General features: G+C 44.5%; 1 long non-coding RNA gene and 1 other non-coding gene across 2 annotated transcripts; both read right to left on the minus strand.

Moving 5' to 3' along the window:
• Nucleotides 1–11,323: 11,323 nt before the first annotated feature.
• Nucleotides 11,324–12,981, minus strand: LOC144226329 (uncharacterized). The gene is made up of 2 exons (XR_013333608.1): nt 12,905–12,981; nt 11,324–12,067 (listed from the first exon to the last, which is right to left on the minus strand). It is a non-coding gene; the product is annotated as an uncharacterized LOC144226329 (long non-coding RNA).
• LOC144226425 (small nucleolar RNA SNORA26) lies at nt 12,506–12,625 on the minus strand. Its single transcript, XR_013333637.1, has one exon. It is a non-coding gene; the product is annotated as a small nucleolar RNA SNORA26 (small nucleolar RNA).
• Nucleotides 12,982–17,572: the final 4,591 nt, after the last annotated feature.

Raw genomic sequence — 17,572 nt, forward strand, 5'->3', positions numbered from 1 at the left:
GTCACTAGCTACATGGCTATTTAGATTCAATTTTAATTAAATTAAAAATTCACTCCAGTGATACATACTATCAAGGGTAATCATACAGCAAATAGTAATGAAGACTGTGTGGCATTGATGCAAAGGTAGACAAAGCAAATCTATCAAACACAATAGCATTGCCAAGTAGGCCGATTCATATATGGCCACCTGATTTAGACAGTGCAAATGGGGAAAATGGTCTTTTTAAATCACGTGTTGGATTAATTGGATATCCACATGCAAAAAAAAAAAAGGCATCTGGATCCACTTCTACAGCCCATCATTTAAACAGTCAATTCCAAATGGTTTACTGTTCTTAATGGGCAAATTAAAATAGTAAAATTTTTAGAAGAAAACAGAAGAGAAATCTTAATAACCTGGAGTAAGCAAAGACTTCTTAAATCAGAAACACTTAACATAGAAGTCAACAAATTAGAATATTGAAATTAAGAACTTATTTTTTTCTCAAAAGCTTCATTCACTAAAAGAATGAAAAGAAACCCAGAATGGAAGAAGATATTTGCAACACATATACCTGACAAAGGATGCATACAAAAAAAATCTCTTCTACATCAACAGATTGTGGTATATTCATCCAGTGAAATATCACTCAGCAATGAAAAGAAATAGGTGGCTGACACATGTAAAAATATGGAATCAGAAATACAGTATGCTGAGTGAAAGCAGGCTTACTCAAAAGAGCACCCACTGTTTAATTCCAGGATTATGCACTTTTGAAACACATAAAGCTATACAGTGGAGAACAAATCAGAATGGGGGGGGGGTGTCCCCAGGAAAGTGGAAATGAAGATGGACTGGGAAGAGGTATAGAACTCAAGATTCACTTGTTCAAAAATCATCAAATATACAATAAAGATTTGTGGATTTAATTTCCTGTAAGTTGTACATCAAAAGAAACCTTAGACATTGAATTTTAGTAATATACAGGCTAAAGTATTTTTTTAATGTTTGTTTATTTTTGAGAGACAGAAAGAGAGAGCATGAGCAGGGGAAGGGCAGAGAGAGAAGGAGACACAGAATCTGAAGCAGGCCCCACTCAGAGCCCGACGCGGGGCTCAGACGCAAGAACCAGAGATCATGACCTGAGCCGAAGTCGGCCGCTTAACCAACTGAGCTACCCAGGTGCCCCAACAGGCTAAAGTATTTAGAGGACATGAATTGCTATCTGCAATTTACTTTGAAATGCAACAACATTCAGATGGATAAAGGATAGAAAAGTAATAAAGCATGTTTTATAAAATGTTATTCATAGACTCTATATGGTATGTTTATGTATGTTTACTACAAAATTCTTTATACTTTGCTAAATATTTGAAAATGTTTATAATCAAATGTTAGGAAAAATACAAATAAAAAAGACAGCTCACAAAAATGGGCAAAATTTTAACAGACACTTCATAAATTTGTAAACAACTAATAAACATGTGAAAAGGTGCTCAACCTTATTAATCATCAGGGACATGCACATTAAAATCACATGAGACGTGATTATCACCCACCAAAATTGCCAAAATGAAAAAAGATGGAAAATACCAAGTGTTGATGGGAGTGTGGAAAAACTAGAACTGTCATATTTTTCTGATAGGAATGTAATTGGTGTACTTTGGAAAACTTTAAAAATATCTAAATTTGAATATGGCACAACCTATGACCCAACAATTCCATTTCTCGGTACAGATCCAAGAGAAATGCATTCATCATGTTCATCAAAAGATTTCTATTACAATGTTCATAGCAGCAATATTTTTAATAGCTGCAAAATATACACTATTTCACTGGATACACTAGATCCACTATTGACTGGATAAATTGTGGTGTATTCGCACAGTGAAATGCAATATGGCATCCTCATGAACAAACTATAAGTGTACTCAACGTATGGATGAAGCTGATGAACATATAAGTGAATTAGTTAAAGAAACTACACATCAAAGATTATGTGCTATAATGGTCCCCTTTATATAATTACAAACACAAGGATACTACTCTACTTACTACTTAAAATTCTAAGGATAGTGGATAACTCTGGGGTAGGAAGGAAGTGGTTAGTGATTAGAAAGAAACACTTTTGGGATGCTGGTTATGTTCTGTTTTTATGATCCATTTGTGAAATTTCAGCAGGCTGCGCATATACGATTTGTGTACTTACTATAGGTATGTAATATTTCAATACAAAGCAGCTTCTGTCAGAACCTGAGAGCAATACAGGGCCACAGAAGGACTGACATTTGAGAGACTCGAGAAGGATTTGAGACATGATTAGACTTGCATTAGAGAATTTAATCCTTGGCTTTGTAGAGGATAGCAAGGAGAGGAGCTAAGGGGGTGTTTGTACACGTAATCCAGGCAAGCAATTATGAAGGCGTGATTTAAAGTAGGGCAATAGGGCTGACAAGGACAGTAACAGTATCTACTTCATTGGGGGCTATTTTGATGACTTAATGAAAAGCACTTAATGGGTTTAGTTAGTTCTAAATTAAAAAAAAAATAACTCAATGCTTTATACCTTGCTCTATTCCGATTAGACAGGGAAATATCTTTTATATATATATATATATTTATTTATTTCTAGGAGAGAGAGAAAGAGACAGCGTGAGCAGGGGAGGGTCAGAGAGAGAGGGAGTCACAGACTGAAACAGGCTCCAGGCTCTGAGCTGGCAGTCAGCACAGAGCCCGACGCGGGGCTCGAACCCACGAACCGCGAGATCATGACCTAAGCGAAAGTCGGACGCTTAACCGACTAAGCCACCCAGGCGCCCCAAGACAGGGAAATATCTTAATTGGTCCATGCAACCTCGCCTTCTTTCAAGCACAGGTAAAATCACCTCCCTGCCTAAGACCGGATAAGTGGAACACAGAGTAAATGGCCGAGGTCAGGAGTACCACAGAACATGTCAGCACCTGAGCAAGACCCGTTCCGATGGTGCCACAGGTAAAGGCGTAGGACTATTCGGGGGACTGAGCTCCAGCGCCAGGAGCCCAGCACAACTGTGGGCGTTTCCCCTTCCGCTCCCTACCCACTCAGCTCAGAGGTGGAGCCACTGAAGGGGGCGGGCATTCGGGCCGAGGGGTTGGAGTTGGGGCCAGAAAAGATGCCAATGGGACGCGAGCTTTCCCATGTTTAACCAATTGAACGCGCTCCGGACCGCCCCCGTCCGCTGACTGCCACAACGCGCCTCCCAGTCTTCTCGCCGCTTGCGGGCGCGGGTCTTGTGTCTCGCGAGAGTTCCGAACATCGTCTCGCGGCGGTGTTTTACCAAGAGGTCTCGTTGCTCCGACACCTGGAGGCGTGTGCCGGGTCCAGACTGGGTGGAGGGCTGTTGTGGTGCAGTGGGGACGGCCAGGGACCTTGACGAGTTGCAGGCTGGGAGCTCCGTCTCCTCCGACGCTGGAGGTGCCGCGCCCGAGGCCCAGGTGAGGCGCGGCCCGGGCACTGGGGGCTCGCTCCGCAGGAGCCGCGATGGGCTGGCAGAGATGCTCTGCTGCCACTTGGGAGAAGGACCCCGTGGTAGGAAGGCGACACCTGATTGCGCCCTGCCTGGTACTGACTCTCACTCCACCTGTGTTGAAGGGTTTGCAACCTTGAAAGGGACGTTTGGACTAAGAATAGAACTTGTTCTATCGCTAACACACTTTTTAGTTCGTGGCACTCACGTAGGTGTCCCAGCCCGTTTTTAACACGTGCTTATTCTGCTAGTTTACAGAGTTTAAGCGGAGTCACATTTTGAACTTCGTTTCTGATGAACGTAAACTAGCCCTGTTCACCTCCTGAAAAGGTAACGCAGATTCCTCCAGCAAAGGAGCATGTCAGTATGTTTTGAATTCTTGCGCGTGTCAAAACCGACAAAACTGTCTGTGTTTTCACCGAAGGAAAGGCACTGCCGAAAAAGTAGGGAGCCTGGGAAGAGGGGGAGGCAAAAAAGTATTGGGAAGCAAATACTTAACCCTGTAGATACCTGAATTTTCACCTCCCGGTGTGAAAGTTTGTAGAAAATAAGTGTTGGCGAGGATATGGAGAAACTGGATCCCCCGTGCATTGCTGGTGGGCGTGTAAAAATGGTGTAGCTGCTGTGGAAAACAGTTTGATGATTTCTCGAAAAATTAAACACAGTTACCATATGATCCTGCAATTCTACTTCTTAGTATATAACCCAGAAAATTGAGAGCAGACACTCAATTACTGGTACACCCATGTAACATAGTACCATGCATACATAGTTACTGTGTATCATAGTAACATTGCTTCAATAGCCTAAGGGTGGAAACAACCCAAATAAATGTAGAGATGAATAGATAAACAAAATGTGGTATATATTTAACAACCTTTAAAAAGAGTAATACCTGCTACAAAGTAGGAGAACCTTGGAAACATACTAAGTGAAATAAGCCAGATACACAGACAAATACTGTATGATTTCACTGATATAAGGTACTCAGTATAGTCAAATTCATAGAGACAAAAAAGTAGCATAGAGGTCGAGGGAGAGGAGAGAATGGGGAGTTACTGTTTAATAGGTAGAGAATTTCTGTTTGGAATGATGGAAACGTTCTGGAAATGTGATGGTTACACAACACTGGGAATGTAAGGAACACCTCTGAATTATACACTTAAAAATGATTTATGGTATGTCTATTTCACCACACAAACAAAAAGGAAAACTCATCAAATACAATCTAAATTTGCCACCAATCATTGGATACTCTTGTTTTAATTTTAGTTCCAGTATTTGCGTTGTACACACATACTTCGTGAAAACCTTTTCAAATTTTGATTTGAGAACTAAATGGAAGAAATTCATGTTCAAAGCTTACAGGATGGTGTTCTTCAGTGTATGCGTGTTTGTTTTAAACTCTGAATACACTAGGTAGTATGCACAGGATGAATATAGGTAACAGTATTTAAATGATAGAATTCCTAAACACTCAACTGCATATATTGTATTATACAGACTGGAGACAACAGCATCGATTCTCTTGTTATGTATTTGGAAATAAACTATTTTGGTATCTTACATTTGGCCTCCCTATCAATCAATATCATTAGAAAACCATAATTTCAGGATGCCTGGGTGCCTCAGTCCGTTAAGTGTCTGACTCTTGGTTTTGGCTCAGGTCATGATGTTATGGTCATGAGATCAAGCCCACTTTGGGCCCTGGGCTGAGCATGGAGCCTCCTTAAGATTCTCCGCCCCCCTCTCTCTCCTCCTCCCTCTCTCTCCTCCTTTCCCTCTCTACCTCCCCCTCTCCTCCTCTCCCTCCCTCCCTCTGCACCTCTTCCATGCTCATGGTCTCCCTCAAAATAGATAAGTAAACTTTAAAAAGCCCCATAATTTCACCCTAGCTCTTTCTAAACATACAGCCAAGACACATGGCATCTTCTATACTGTTATTAGGATGGATTTTACCTTAGGGTTGTTTTTTTGGGGGGAGGTGGGGAGGGTAAATGCTCCCTGCACATAAAATTCATGTATTTCAAATATCATTTTCTTAGCCATTTGACAAGTAAGCAAATGCTGATTTATTTTCTCCCTTTTTGTATATATATGGGAAAATAAAAGGCATTCAAGCTGAGATGGTATATATGAGGCTGAAACCTTCATCCACTCCTCCAAAGATTGTTTGCTCTCTTCTGTTTTGACTGTTTTTCATGTGTGGCTTGTGAATCACAGGAGGAGTGACTGTTGCCCAGATGCCCAGATGCAACATGTTGTGAGTACATGTGAATAGAATTACTCTTTTTTCCACCATCAAAGTGAGTGACTGTTATTTAGACCGTTATTTAATATAAGTGTGAATTCATATTAAGTTTTGTGTAAAGTCAAATAAATCTGCCAGTGAGACACTTGAGATGTTAAAAGTAGTTTATGGTGAAGAAGTAATGTCAAGAGCAAGAGTTTTTGACTGGCACAAAAGGTTTAAAGAAGGCAGAGATGATATCCATGGTGACATGAAAAGTGGCTGTCCAGTTATGCACAGAACACATGAAAACATGAAGAGGGTCAGAAACTGGCTGGGCTCAAATAGCCGAAAGGTTAAATTTAGACCAAGAAACAGATTCGTGCTGACAGAAAACTTGCATGTGAGCAAAGCTTCTAGGAGGATCATATCTCATTCTGTTGTGGTTCGAGATCCTGCAGAGGCCAGACAAAAACAGAGCTGTACATGAACCTGACACTTGGCTATACATTCAGGGCACAATTGCACAGTTTAGTTTCACTGGTCTTGGAATAACTTCTTTCTGAGTCTAAAGTGAGCTGAGCTTTTCCAAACGTGTTCCATTGGCTTTGTAGGTACATGATTTGAGCAGTCAAACCTGTAGAGTTGAGTGTGACAAAGTAGAGAGCATTGAGCCTAGAGGTTTATTAGGAATCTGGCAAACTGTTATCATAGTACCAAAATTTCTACCTTGGTTTTTCAGGGTGAGCTCATTTGAATAGTCAGTAGGTTACCTAGAGTCTGGGCAGTTAAGCAAACTTCCAACAGGGAGCTAGACATCATTGTTACTCTGTACAGAAACACTTCATTTTATTATTATTATTTTAATGTTTATTTTTGAGAGAGAGTGTGTGTGAGCAGGGGAGGGGCAAAGAGAGAATGGGGGACAGAGGATCCAAAGCAGGATCTGCATTGACAGCAGTGAGCCCGATGCAGGACTTGAATTCACAAACCATGAGATCATGATCTGAACTGAAGTCGGATGCTTAACTGACTGAGCCACCCACGCACCCCTTTATGGAAATATTTCAACAGCAGTAAGAAAAGAATGGCCATCTTTAGGAAAAAATATTCACACTTGTAAAAATGAAACTTCTTGTAGTAGGAGATTGAGGTCGGATGTTGGAAAGAGGTATTCAAGTATGTCAGCAAGAACTAAACAGAAGAGGCTGTAAGGAATAGTGGGCAGCTTTAGTAAAAATATACTCTTCCCTTCCACTCCCCCCCACCCCCAAATCAGGACCTGATTTTGATCAAAAGCCCACAAAACTTTCTATTCTTTATGTAATCTAAATTTCAGTTTTAAATGGATGCTTACATATAAACTGTGTGGGTCTGGAATTTGGTATGAAGGGTAGACAAATAGAGTTCAATTTTGTTCCTTACATCTTTCACCAGAAGAATGAGTTACCGTGCTCTGAGTTTTGAAAGGCATTATGGCAATTAGCAACGTGTGAATAACAACATACACAGTCTTTTCATCAACAACAAGGAGCTGAGTTCTGACCTCACAGTCTCCACGTGTACTACTGATTGAGTTGTGGTGGTCATAGTCTAAGCTTCGGGTCTAGTAAGCATTCATCAAAGGGAAGGCATGATCTTGAATATTCAGTTGGCCACCAATAACGTTAAATACATTATGGTCAAGTCCAGTGGTAGTTTTGCTGAAATGGTAATAAAAAAGCATTGGTAATCCATGTCAGAATGAGATACAAAGCAATAGGTGAAAAATGATTTCACATAAAAGAAATTTTGGGGGCGCCTGGGTGGCTTAGTCGGTTGAGCATCCGACTTTCGCTTGGGTCATGATCTCGCGGTTCGTGGGTTCGAGCCCCGCGTCGGGCTCTGTGCTGACTGCCGGCTCGGAGCCTGGAGCCTGTTTCAGTCTGTGACTCCCTCTCTCTCTCTGATCCTCCCCTGCTCACCCTGTCTCTCTCTCTGCTAGAAATAAATAAAAACATTTAAAAAAAAAAGAAATTTTGATAAACCTAGAAAACGACTTTAGTTATTTTTGTCCACTAACATTCGCATTTTGGTTTAAGGAGCTAGTTGAATCATGTGCCATTCCTTCCTGTAAGAAGAAATTTTGAGTACAACAGATAGGAATTGCTCATTCAGAAACTTGTGTTTTTGCCCCACTCTCCTTCCCAGTCTCCAGTAGGATACTGTCATCATTCAGTATTGGTATCATTGCAACTTAGACACACCGAAGTTGCAATGTACAGGACTTAAGTGAACGCCCTATGGCAGTGACTCTGAAAAGACTAAGTTTTATTAGTTATGCTGTTAAGGTTTTTTGTTGCTGTTTTAAAAGACTCCTAGAAATTCAAATTTTGTGGAACATGAGCCAAAACTAATTGAGGCTGTTACAGAAAAATTGTCTCATTTTAATGGTCTGTATATTCCCTCTGGGACACTGCTGGTCAAAGCTGTATGGCCCACAAGGCAAAAATTATAATTAGAATGATGTTTTTCATATTGTCTTAATTTGTTTTTATTACTGACTTTTTATAGCTTCATCTTTGGAGGTGCTTTGTACTATGTAAATGAAATTTACTGAAAGTGTACATAAATAACTGATGTCCCAATAAACCATAAATTGATTTTTTAATAATAGTGTTGATCATCTGTGTTGTCTTATGAGGCACTTGCTAATCCTCCATATTTTACCCACATGCTCATGTGGCTTATGATTTAAATCTAAATAACGTTTAACTTCATTGCTATACGTCTGAAATTTAAAAAAAAAAAATCAACTAATGGATAGAGAAGATCTACCCCCCTGACCTGCAGGCCCATAAGGCACTAAAAACAAAAAAACACAGCACTGGAGGCAGTGTGGTGAGGGTACAGCTCCAGCTAGATTTGTGATCCGAAGCTTTCCATCTAAAGTATTAGTTACCAGAGGCTCGTTACTGCAACCAATTACTACAAACTAGGTGGCTTACAACAACAGAAACTTATTCTGTCAGTTCCAAAGCCCAGAAATCAGTTTCACTGGGTCAAATCAAGTCTATGCTCTCAGGGTAGGTCTGTTCCTCGAGTCTCCCAGTTTCTGGCGGCCCAGCCTGAAGTTGTATCTACATCATCAAGGCCAAAATCAAATCTTTTTTTTTTTTTATTTATTTTTGAGAGAGAGAGAGCAGGGGAGGGGCAGAGAGAGAGGGAGACACAGAATCCAAAGCAGATTCCAGGGTCTGCGCTGTCAGCACAGAGCCTGATGTGGGGCTTTAAGGGGCTTGAACTCACAAAGCGGGAGATCATGACCTGAGCCGAAGTCTGACGCTCAACTGACTGAACCACCCAGATTCCCCAATCTTTCTCTACTTGTCTTCACACAGCCTCCTCCTCTGAGCATGGAATTTCCTTCTGCCTCCCTCTTACAAAGGCATTTGTGATTAGATTTAGGGCTCACAGAGATTATCCAGGATAATCTTCCCATCTCAAGATTCCTAATCTAATCACATCTGCAAATCACCTTTTCCAAAGAAGCTACCATTTACAGGTTTGCAGTTAGGGCTTGATTATCTTTGAGAGTCATTATTCAGCCCACGGTACCCTGTAGAACACCTTATAACCTCTAGTACAGTGCTGCCTATGAAACTTTCTGTAGTAATGGCTGTGTTCTCCACCTGTTTCTAGTAGCTTCTAGCCCCATGTGACTTCCGAGCATTTGAAATGTGGCTAACACAACTGAGGAGCTGAATTTTTCAGTTTTGATTTAAATGTAAATAGCTCCATGTGACTAATGGCCATCACACTGGACAGTGCAGTTCTAGTATCTGTAGTTCTAAATACTCTGTGGCACCTTAAAAAAAAAACTGAGTTCCCTGTTTTCCCGCACCGTTTCACTGCCTGGCTTAAGACTGCTTCTATTTTTCAGCTGCTATTGTTTAGTCTAGTGGACTTCAAGCTTTTTAGCATCAAAATCCTTCCTACCAAAAAAAAAAAAAAATTATTTGGAAAACCAGAGCGTAAAGAGGCTGCGCTGGCTCAGGCTTGGTAGTGGGGAGAGCAAGGAGGACCCATGCGGACCCGGGGTCTCCAGCCGTTCACTCGCCCAGGTAACTCTGAGGGGCAAGGAGCCACCATTAGTGGTCCTGGTGTCATTTGTGACACCAACGGGTTGTCCCTGGGAGCTGTCTGCCAGGGCCCTCAGTCAGACTTTAACACTTGCGGCTCGACCCCAGCTTTAGACAGGAGCTAGCGCAGCTGTTCCCCGGGCCCTCCTCCCTGGGCCTCTGTTGCGGTTAACGTCTCGCGCATCCCGTGCTCTGCCGGAACGTGCTGCCCTGTTTAAAGCTCTGGGACTCAGGTTTTCCTTTCCCTTCCCCTGCCTAGCATTTGACGTTGCCTCCCACGGGCCTTCTGTTCTCCTGAGACCTTCCCCACCCCCCCGCACCCTCCCCATTGCTACCAGGCAGCAAGCAAGCGTCGCAGGGCTTTACACCGGAGCGCTATCAAGGGATCGGCTGCAACCATATGCTCGGGTTTTGTCCGATTTGTGCTCCGATGCGCTCACCTAGAGCAGTACTTGACCTAACACACGTGCTCTATTATTTACTGAATGAAAATCAAAGCCAGCATTTTATTTTTTTAGTGTTTGAGAGCGAGTGACCATGGGGGAGGAGCAGAAACTGAAGCAGGCTCTGCACTGTCAGCTCAGAGCCCAACCTGGGGCTCAATCTCACACGCTGTGAAGTTGCGACATGAGCTGAAACCAATATGGCGGGAACCAAGATGGACTTTACCTGTAACAGTCCAGAGCCAGCAGCCTGTGGGGCAGGGGTATACAAGGAACCACAAAATGTACCTCTGAGTATGACAAGACTATTGCAAGATGCTGTAGAATTCCAGAGCCAGAACACTCATGGCCACAGAAAAGCTGGACGGGAGTATGGTGGTAAGGAGCATTCCTAGGTAAACGTTAAGGCATTCTAAGACAGGAGAGGCCGGAAAGTTGCCATTTTAGAATAGTCTCAAATACTCACTGTCGCTGCATGCAAGTGGTCATGAAACCCTCCCCTTAAGGTCACTTCGCTGCAGTTTCACTTGGAGTTCCCCCAAACTTTTACATGCTCTGCTCAGGACCTTTCACTGGTTTCCACTCTGCCTGAAATGTTCTTCACCCACACCCACACCCCCATCTCCCTCAGGTCTGTCATCAGCACTCCCCAGCCAGCCCTGAGCTTATAAATGTCCTCCATTCACAGTGCAAATACACTTCCTATTCCCCCAACACTCCCCCCCCCCCTTTTTTCCCGGCTAGCAATTATGGTCTAACACAGTTAAGTAAATTACCTGTAAGTCACAAGGCTGGGTTTTACCATGAAATCGGGAATATTTAAAAATGTAGTTTAGATAGAAAGGCTGCAACAGTGTTATGAAATAAGCATGAAGAGGGACTCCAAGGTGGGAGTGCCTGGGTGGCTCCGTGGGCTGAGCTTCAACTCTTGATTTCTGCCCAGGGCTGTGGGATCAGGCCCCACAAGGGCTCCAAACGAAGCATGGAAACTGCTGGAGAATCTCTCAAAAAATAAGTAAATAAATAAGAGTGACTCCAAGGTGAGTATTAGTTATCTTTATTTAAAACGTCTGGAAAATGAGGTACCTGCAGACAATCAGAGCTGATCAGCAAGAACTAGCGGTCCTAGGCTCTGTTGCTCTCGCTACCCTGTCTCATTTCTTCCCCCAAACTCCCCCATCACCTGTCATACTTTCATGTTCTAACCATCTAGCACCACTGTGCCCTTCAAATCCCTGTTCACAGCTGTTATGCTCATTCATCAGAACCACCTAACGTGCTGACAGATACTCGCTTTGTGCCAAATCGTGGGTTCACCGGGATTAAATGCTATGAAGACCTTATGTTCTTCACAGCTCTAACCGTGGTCTCCCCTGACCAGACTGGCCTCGTCTGTTTCAGCATTTCTACTGTGACGCTACAACATTAAATGCCCAGAGAGGGAAGTTAACTTTCTAAGAGGTCACAGAGCCAGGAAGTTACAGGAGGATTCACGTTCAGGGCTCCACACGTGACAGGACCCTGAGTCGGTACCTGACCTGCAGTTGCTTGACTGTAAAACGAGAGGCCGGCGTCAACTTCACAAAGTTGTAAGAACTAACCGACAAGATGAGAAATCGAACACCTGCTGTGCTGCCCTGTCGCTGCCAGCACTGGACACGTGGTTAAATATGTGACCTCATTAGAGGCATGTGTATGTTATAAACTGCAGAGTTGGTGTAAGTCAGTTAAAATACCAGCATCAGAGTACTCCAGCATCTGTGGCTCATACCTGTAGTTTTCCACCTATAAAAAAGAAAACATTTTTAAATATGCCTTTCAACAGAAAGCAAAATTGAGGTACATTCTTTTCAGTTTGTCTCAAAGGATGTCTAGAAAAAAGCCCTGTATACACTGTCCTATCGCCTGGGTTTCCCCACCTTTAAAAATAAGCTGCTTCTGAGGCACTTGGGTGGCTGAGATGGTTAAGCATGGGACTCTAGATCTGGGCTCAGCATGATCTCACGCTGTGGAAGTGAGCCCCACTTCTGGCTTTGTGCTGGCGGCAGGGAGCCTGCTTGGGATTCTCTCGGTCTCTCTCAAAATAAATAATTATAAAAAAAAAAACCCACCTCTGAAGGTATCATCAAAACAAGGTTAAGTTTAAATTTACCACTGTGCTATATTAACTCTATGAAAATATCACAAGCGTGCTCAAACTTAAAGAAAACTGTCCTCTGGTTCAGCTGTGACTCCAGACAGGATCCAGAGAGGAGTTTTAGTCTCTTCCCTGGGTTTTATGGAGACTTCCTTTACCCTTCTGTGTTAGCCTCTTAAGGCACCGCGTCAGCCTTAAAAGGGCACAGGAAAGGGCGGCCTGGGTTTTTTTTTTACAGGCTTCTGTACGACCCCTGCTCTCCTCGCCCGTCTATACCCCCTGGATCTCAGCGGTTCTGGGCCAAATCCGAGAACTCAACCAAGCAGCCGTTCTGCATGGGGTGGGGCGCTCGGGAACGTACATTCCCTCAGTGCGAAGGGGCAGCCAACTGGGGGCCTGAGAACCAAACACGTGAGGACCCGGTCGCCATCGGCCACGTGCTCCGGGCCGAGCTCCCCGCATTGCCCTCCAGGACCGGGAAGTACCTGCGCGTGGGAATCAGGCCGCTGCTGCCCCGCACACGTCGGAGAAGGACTCCGCAGGCCCCGGGCTGGGCTCCNGCCCTTCCGCGGTGGGAGGACGCGCTAGGCCTGCGCGCAGCACTTCTCGGAAGCTCTGGAATCTGAGCGCCTCCCCTTGGCCCTAGAGGACCTGGTGCTCGCCGGCGCCGTCTTCCTCAGGGCCCCTCTGGAGGGTTCGTGGTGACTCTAGGGCTGCTCCACGACCCAGAGGTGCCCTTTCCTACAACCGCCCCAGTCCAGTATGCGTTTAGAGTCTCTCCTGCTAACCTGGCAGCTTAAAGAGAAGCCGGAGCTTGTCTCTGACCAGGCTCACCCAACGGCCCCTCCTAAACCTGAAACGCCCACTGTTCCTTCATTCATTAACCGCGTTCAACCAGCAGACTTCAGTCGGCAAGGGCAAGGGGTCCGGGAGCGCCATAAACCTTCCCTAGTGACAGACTCAAACTTGACAAGCAAGGGGAATAAAATCGGAGTATATGCTACAATGAGAACTTGTATTACAGGCCTAAGAGTTCATCATCCGTTATCAAATTTAGTCCTCAAAATATCTTTTATCAGCCCCACATTTTAAGTGGAGAAACTGACGCATTGAGTAACTTTCCAAGGTGACGGAGGAGCTAGCAAGTGGTGGATCCGGGATTCCAACCCAAAAAGTCTGGAAGTCTAGCCCCTCAAAACACTCTACGTCACTGCCTTTCCACAGGTGTGTAAGGTGGGGCGGGAAGGGAAACAACGTGGCATCTACATTTGACCGGCTGAACAAGATAGGCCATCTCCCACGTGGTTGGGGGTCTACAGGCGCAAAGAAGAGCTTGCGGTAGAACCGAAAGGCACCCTACCCGTTTAAGGACCCCAGGGTGTAAATGGGATTTAAGGATGGAGCGGAGCGGTCTGAGATGTGGGTGGCTCAGGGCCATAGCAAGCCTGACCCCCGGCTAGAATGCATATTATATGCTAAGAACAATGGAAAGCTGTTCAGGCAGATTTTAGGGCTGGAAATGATCTGATCTGATGGAGGGTGTGCTGTGAGAGTCCTTAAGTTGCTTTGGGGGAGGAGAAGAAATAGGGTACATTTTATTAATAAATCCTGGCAGCCAGCCCCTACTTGGTAGCTATTCAAAAGATGAATGTAAAATGGGTTAAAGTGGCAGAGGGAACACCAGTTTGCTGTCCCTTTACCTTTCTTGTCTCAGATTCTTCTAAGTACGTCTCTGGTTTTGAATCTGTTCTTGTTCTAGTCCTTTTGGGTAGCTGAGAGATGTTAACCTTGCCTTCCATTATGCCAATGAATGTGGACAAGTTGCCTGATAAGAATCTGAGGACAGAGAAGAAAATCTCGGGAAAGAGACCAATGTAGGAATCCAGTGGCGACCTAGTGGCAGTAGTTGTACCTTATGTCTTCCTCCTGAACCAGGTGATAAAAACTGAAAGAGGTTATGAGATCATTACAACTAGTGTTTAACTTGAACTCAGGGAGAAACCCACCTCAGTCTGAAGGCTTCGCACAACCCTGGCCCAAAGGACAACTGCAGTTCATTGGAAAAGGCAAAACCATTCATTTTGTGTAGAGGAAAAATGTCTTCTCAACTATTAAAAAAATTCTTAATTAAAATTAATATAGAGATGGCAGATTAAAATGAACTCATTGTATAAATTCAGGGTAATCTGTATTTGGTATTAAAAATGCTTCTAATTCAGTTTAAAGAAAATGGAATCGGGACGCCTGGGTGGCTTAGTCGGTTAAACGTCCAACTTTCGCTTAGGTCATGATCTCGCGGTTCGTGGGTTCGAGCCCCGCGTCGGGCTCTGTGCTGACTGCCAGCTCAGAGCCTGGAGCCAATTTCAGAGTCTGTGTCTCCCTCTCTCTCTGACCCTCCCCTGCTCACGCTGTCTCTCTCTCTCTCTCTCTGTCTCTCCTAGAAATAAATAAAAATATTAAAAAAAAGAAAAAGAAAATGGAATCAATTGGCTTTATCACCAGATGTGATTGTTTGAGAGAAATTTGTCCAATCTGAGAGAATTTAGCTTGACCCAGAAGACCAGGGATCAGGTGGAAAAGCACAGGAGACCTGATGGGCCCATACTGTCTTCATATTTCCCCAAACACTCCCTTCAATAAACAGGTCTATCTCCCCTAGTTCCCCACAAGTCCCTGTCCCTGAGCTCCAGGCTCCGTTCCTGTCAGCCTGCCACAGCCTCACAAGCTATCCATTATTTGGGGGGGTTTTCCCCCTCCCTTTCTCTTCTCTCGCTTCTTCTGCCTGGCTCTTAGCTTCTCTCTGCATATATACTCTATCTCTTCCAACCTGAATAAACCTTCCCTCCTTCGAATGTCCCCCAGTCCTGAGATGCCACAGTCTCCTCCCCTGCCTCACAGGCCTTCGGAAAGACCAGGCCAACACAGGTCTTCAGCCTTGTTCAGCCTCGGCCTTCTGTAGCCCTCGGGTCCATAGAGTCTGACTTTCCTCTTCCCAGTTTCCCTGACGCTGCTTTCCAAGGTAACCAGTGACCTCTCAGTGACCAAATCCTCTGCTCCGCATCTCCTCCAGCCTCTCTGTGGCATGGGACATAGCCAGCCACTCCCTCCTTGATTCCCCTTCCCTCTGGTTTCTGGGTCTCCACTCTTCCCTGCTTTTCTTTCTATGCCGGTGACCTTTCCTCTCCCTCTTTTGTCCTGCCCTTTCTGGCGACATTCTTTCCCAAAGCTCCTCCCTTTGTGTTCTTTGCTCTTGCTGACCAACCTCCCAGGAATGACAGTAATAAAAGTCATTACTGGAGTGTCAGACACTTTACACACGCCATCTCTAATTCATAAGCCAATTCTGCAAGGGAGATAACGAGAATAATATTAGTATCACTGAATGAGCACTTACGAACCAGTCATAGTGTTTAGTCTCTTACATAAAAATATCATTATCATCACTTTAGAGATCATAAACTGAGACCAAGAAAGCCTGAGTGATTTTCTGAGACTGCACAACGGTGGCAGAGCTAGGATCCCTATGCCGACTCCCAGCCTGCCTGCCGTCCCCCCCCCCACCGCCCCCCATGCAGAGGCCATCCCTCAGCCAAGCCCACTCTCCCTGGCTTCAGCTACCAAATACCCACAAGCCCTGCGCACATCCTCATCTTGAGGACCCAGAGACACCACAGATCGGCTGGTCTCAAGCAGAGTTCATTCTCTTCTTCCAGCCCCATACTTTTATGTCCTCTTGATGAATAACAGTTCCTTAGCCCAGCGGTCCAGGATTCAGCTCAGATGACTTCCTCTCTCTGCCTCCTCTCCAATTCTCAGCACCCTGCTTCCTCACCTCCTTTTATTCGGTCAGTTCTTTCTGTAGACCATCCCATGAGTCTTCCCTCTCATACCGACTCCCTGTTAAACTTTAGTTCTAGCTTACGTCCTCTACTTTCTGGCCCACGGCAGCAGCCTCCACCCAGCCTCCCTGCCTCCAGTCTTCCCTCCCCTAGTACAACCTCCACACTGCTGTCGTTTCCACTGGAAATCCTTAAATGGCTCTGCACTGCCTCCAGGATCAAGATCATTGACCTGTCTTTCTACCTCCCCCCTCCCCACACACCTATTATGATCCAGCCGTACTGAACTATTTGTAGTTCCCTGAATGCTCTGTCCAGCACTGTTCCGTACAGCTGTCTGTGATAACGGAAACGTTCTGTACCTGAGTGGCTATGAAAACTTGAAATGTGAATAGTACAACAAAGGAATGGTGTTAAATTTTTATTCACTTTCAATTAATTTATTTTTAAATGTTTTTACTTATTTTTAAGAGAGAGAAAGCGTGCACCTATGTGAATGAGGGAGGGGTGGGGGGGGCAAGAAGATCTGAATCAGGCTCTGCAGTGCTATCAGAGAGCTCAGTGCGGGCCTCAAACTCACGAACTGTGAGATCATGACCTGAGCCAAGTCAGATGTTTAACAGACCACCCAGGCACCCCTACTTTTAACCAGTTTGAATTTCTTTAACGTTTATTTATTTTTGAGAGACAGAAAGAGACAGAGCGCTAGTGGGGGAGGGGCAGAGAGAGAGACAGAATCTGAAGCAGGCTTCAGGCTGTCAGCATAGAGCCCAATGGGGGGCTGGAACCCACGAACCTTGAGATCATGACCTGACCTGAAGTTGGATGCTTAACCAACTGAGCCACCCAGGCACCCCTAACTAATCTAAATAGTCATATGTGACTGGTAGATACCATACTGCATAGCATAGCAATTTATTTCTCAAAGGTGTCCCGCACAGTGGACATCACCTGAAAACCTGTCTGAAGTAAAGGATCTAAAAAAAAAAAAAACCCAAAAAACAAAAAACAGATCTCAAGCCCCATCCCTGACCTGCTGATTCATAATCTGCCTTTCAACCAATGTAATTTATATGCACATTGAAGTTTCAGGGAGCACTGCTCTAAGAGCTCTCGCTTCCTTGCCTTTGTACATGCGGTTTTCTTTTTCCGGACTGCCCATCACCTCTCCTCCTTTGTTCCTTAACTCCTATTTGTCCCTCAAGACTCAGCATCTACAAGCACAACATATTCTTAGTATGGTTATCTGGAGGACAGAGGGTGGTGGGGAGCAGTGAGAAGGAGAGAGAAAATGTGTATGATAAAACTACACGT

Source organism: Crocuta crocuta, unplaced genomic scaffold (genome assembly GCF_008692635.1).
Source record: "Crocuta crocuta isolate KB4526 unplaced genomic scaffold, BGI_CrCroc_1.0 scaffold282, whole genome shotgun sequence".
Lineage (NCBI taxonomy): Eukaryota > Metazoa > Chordata > Mammalia > Carnivora > Hyaenidae > Crocuta > Crocuta crocuta.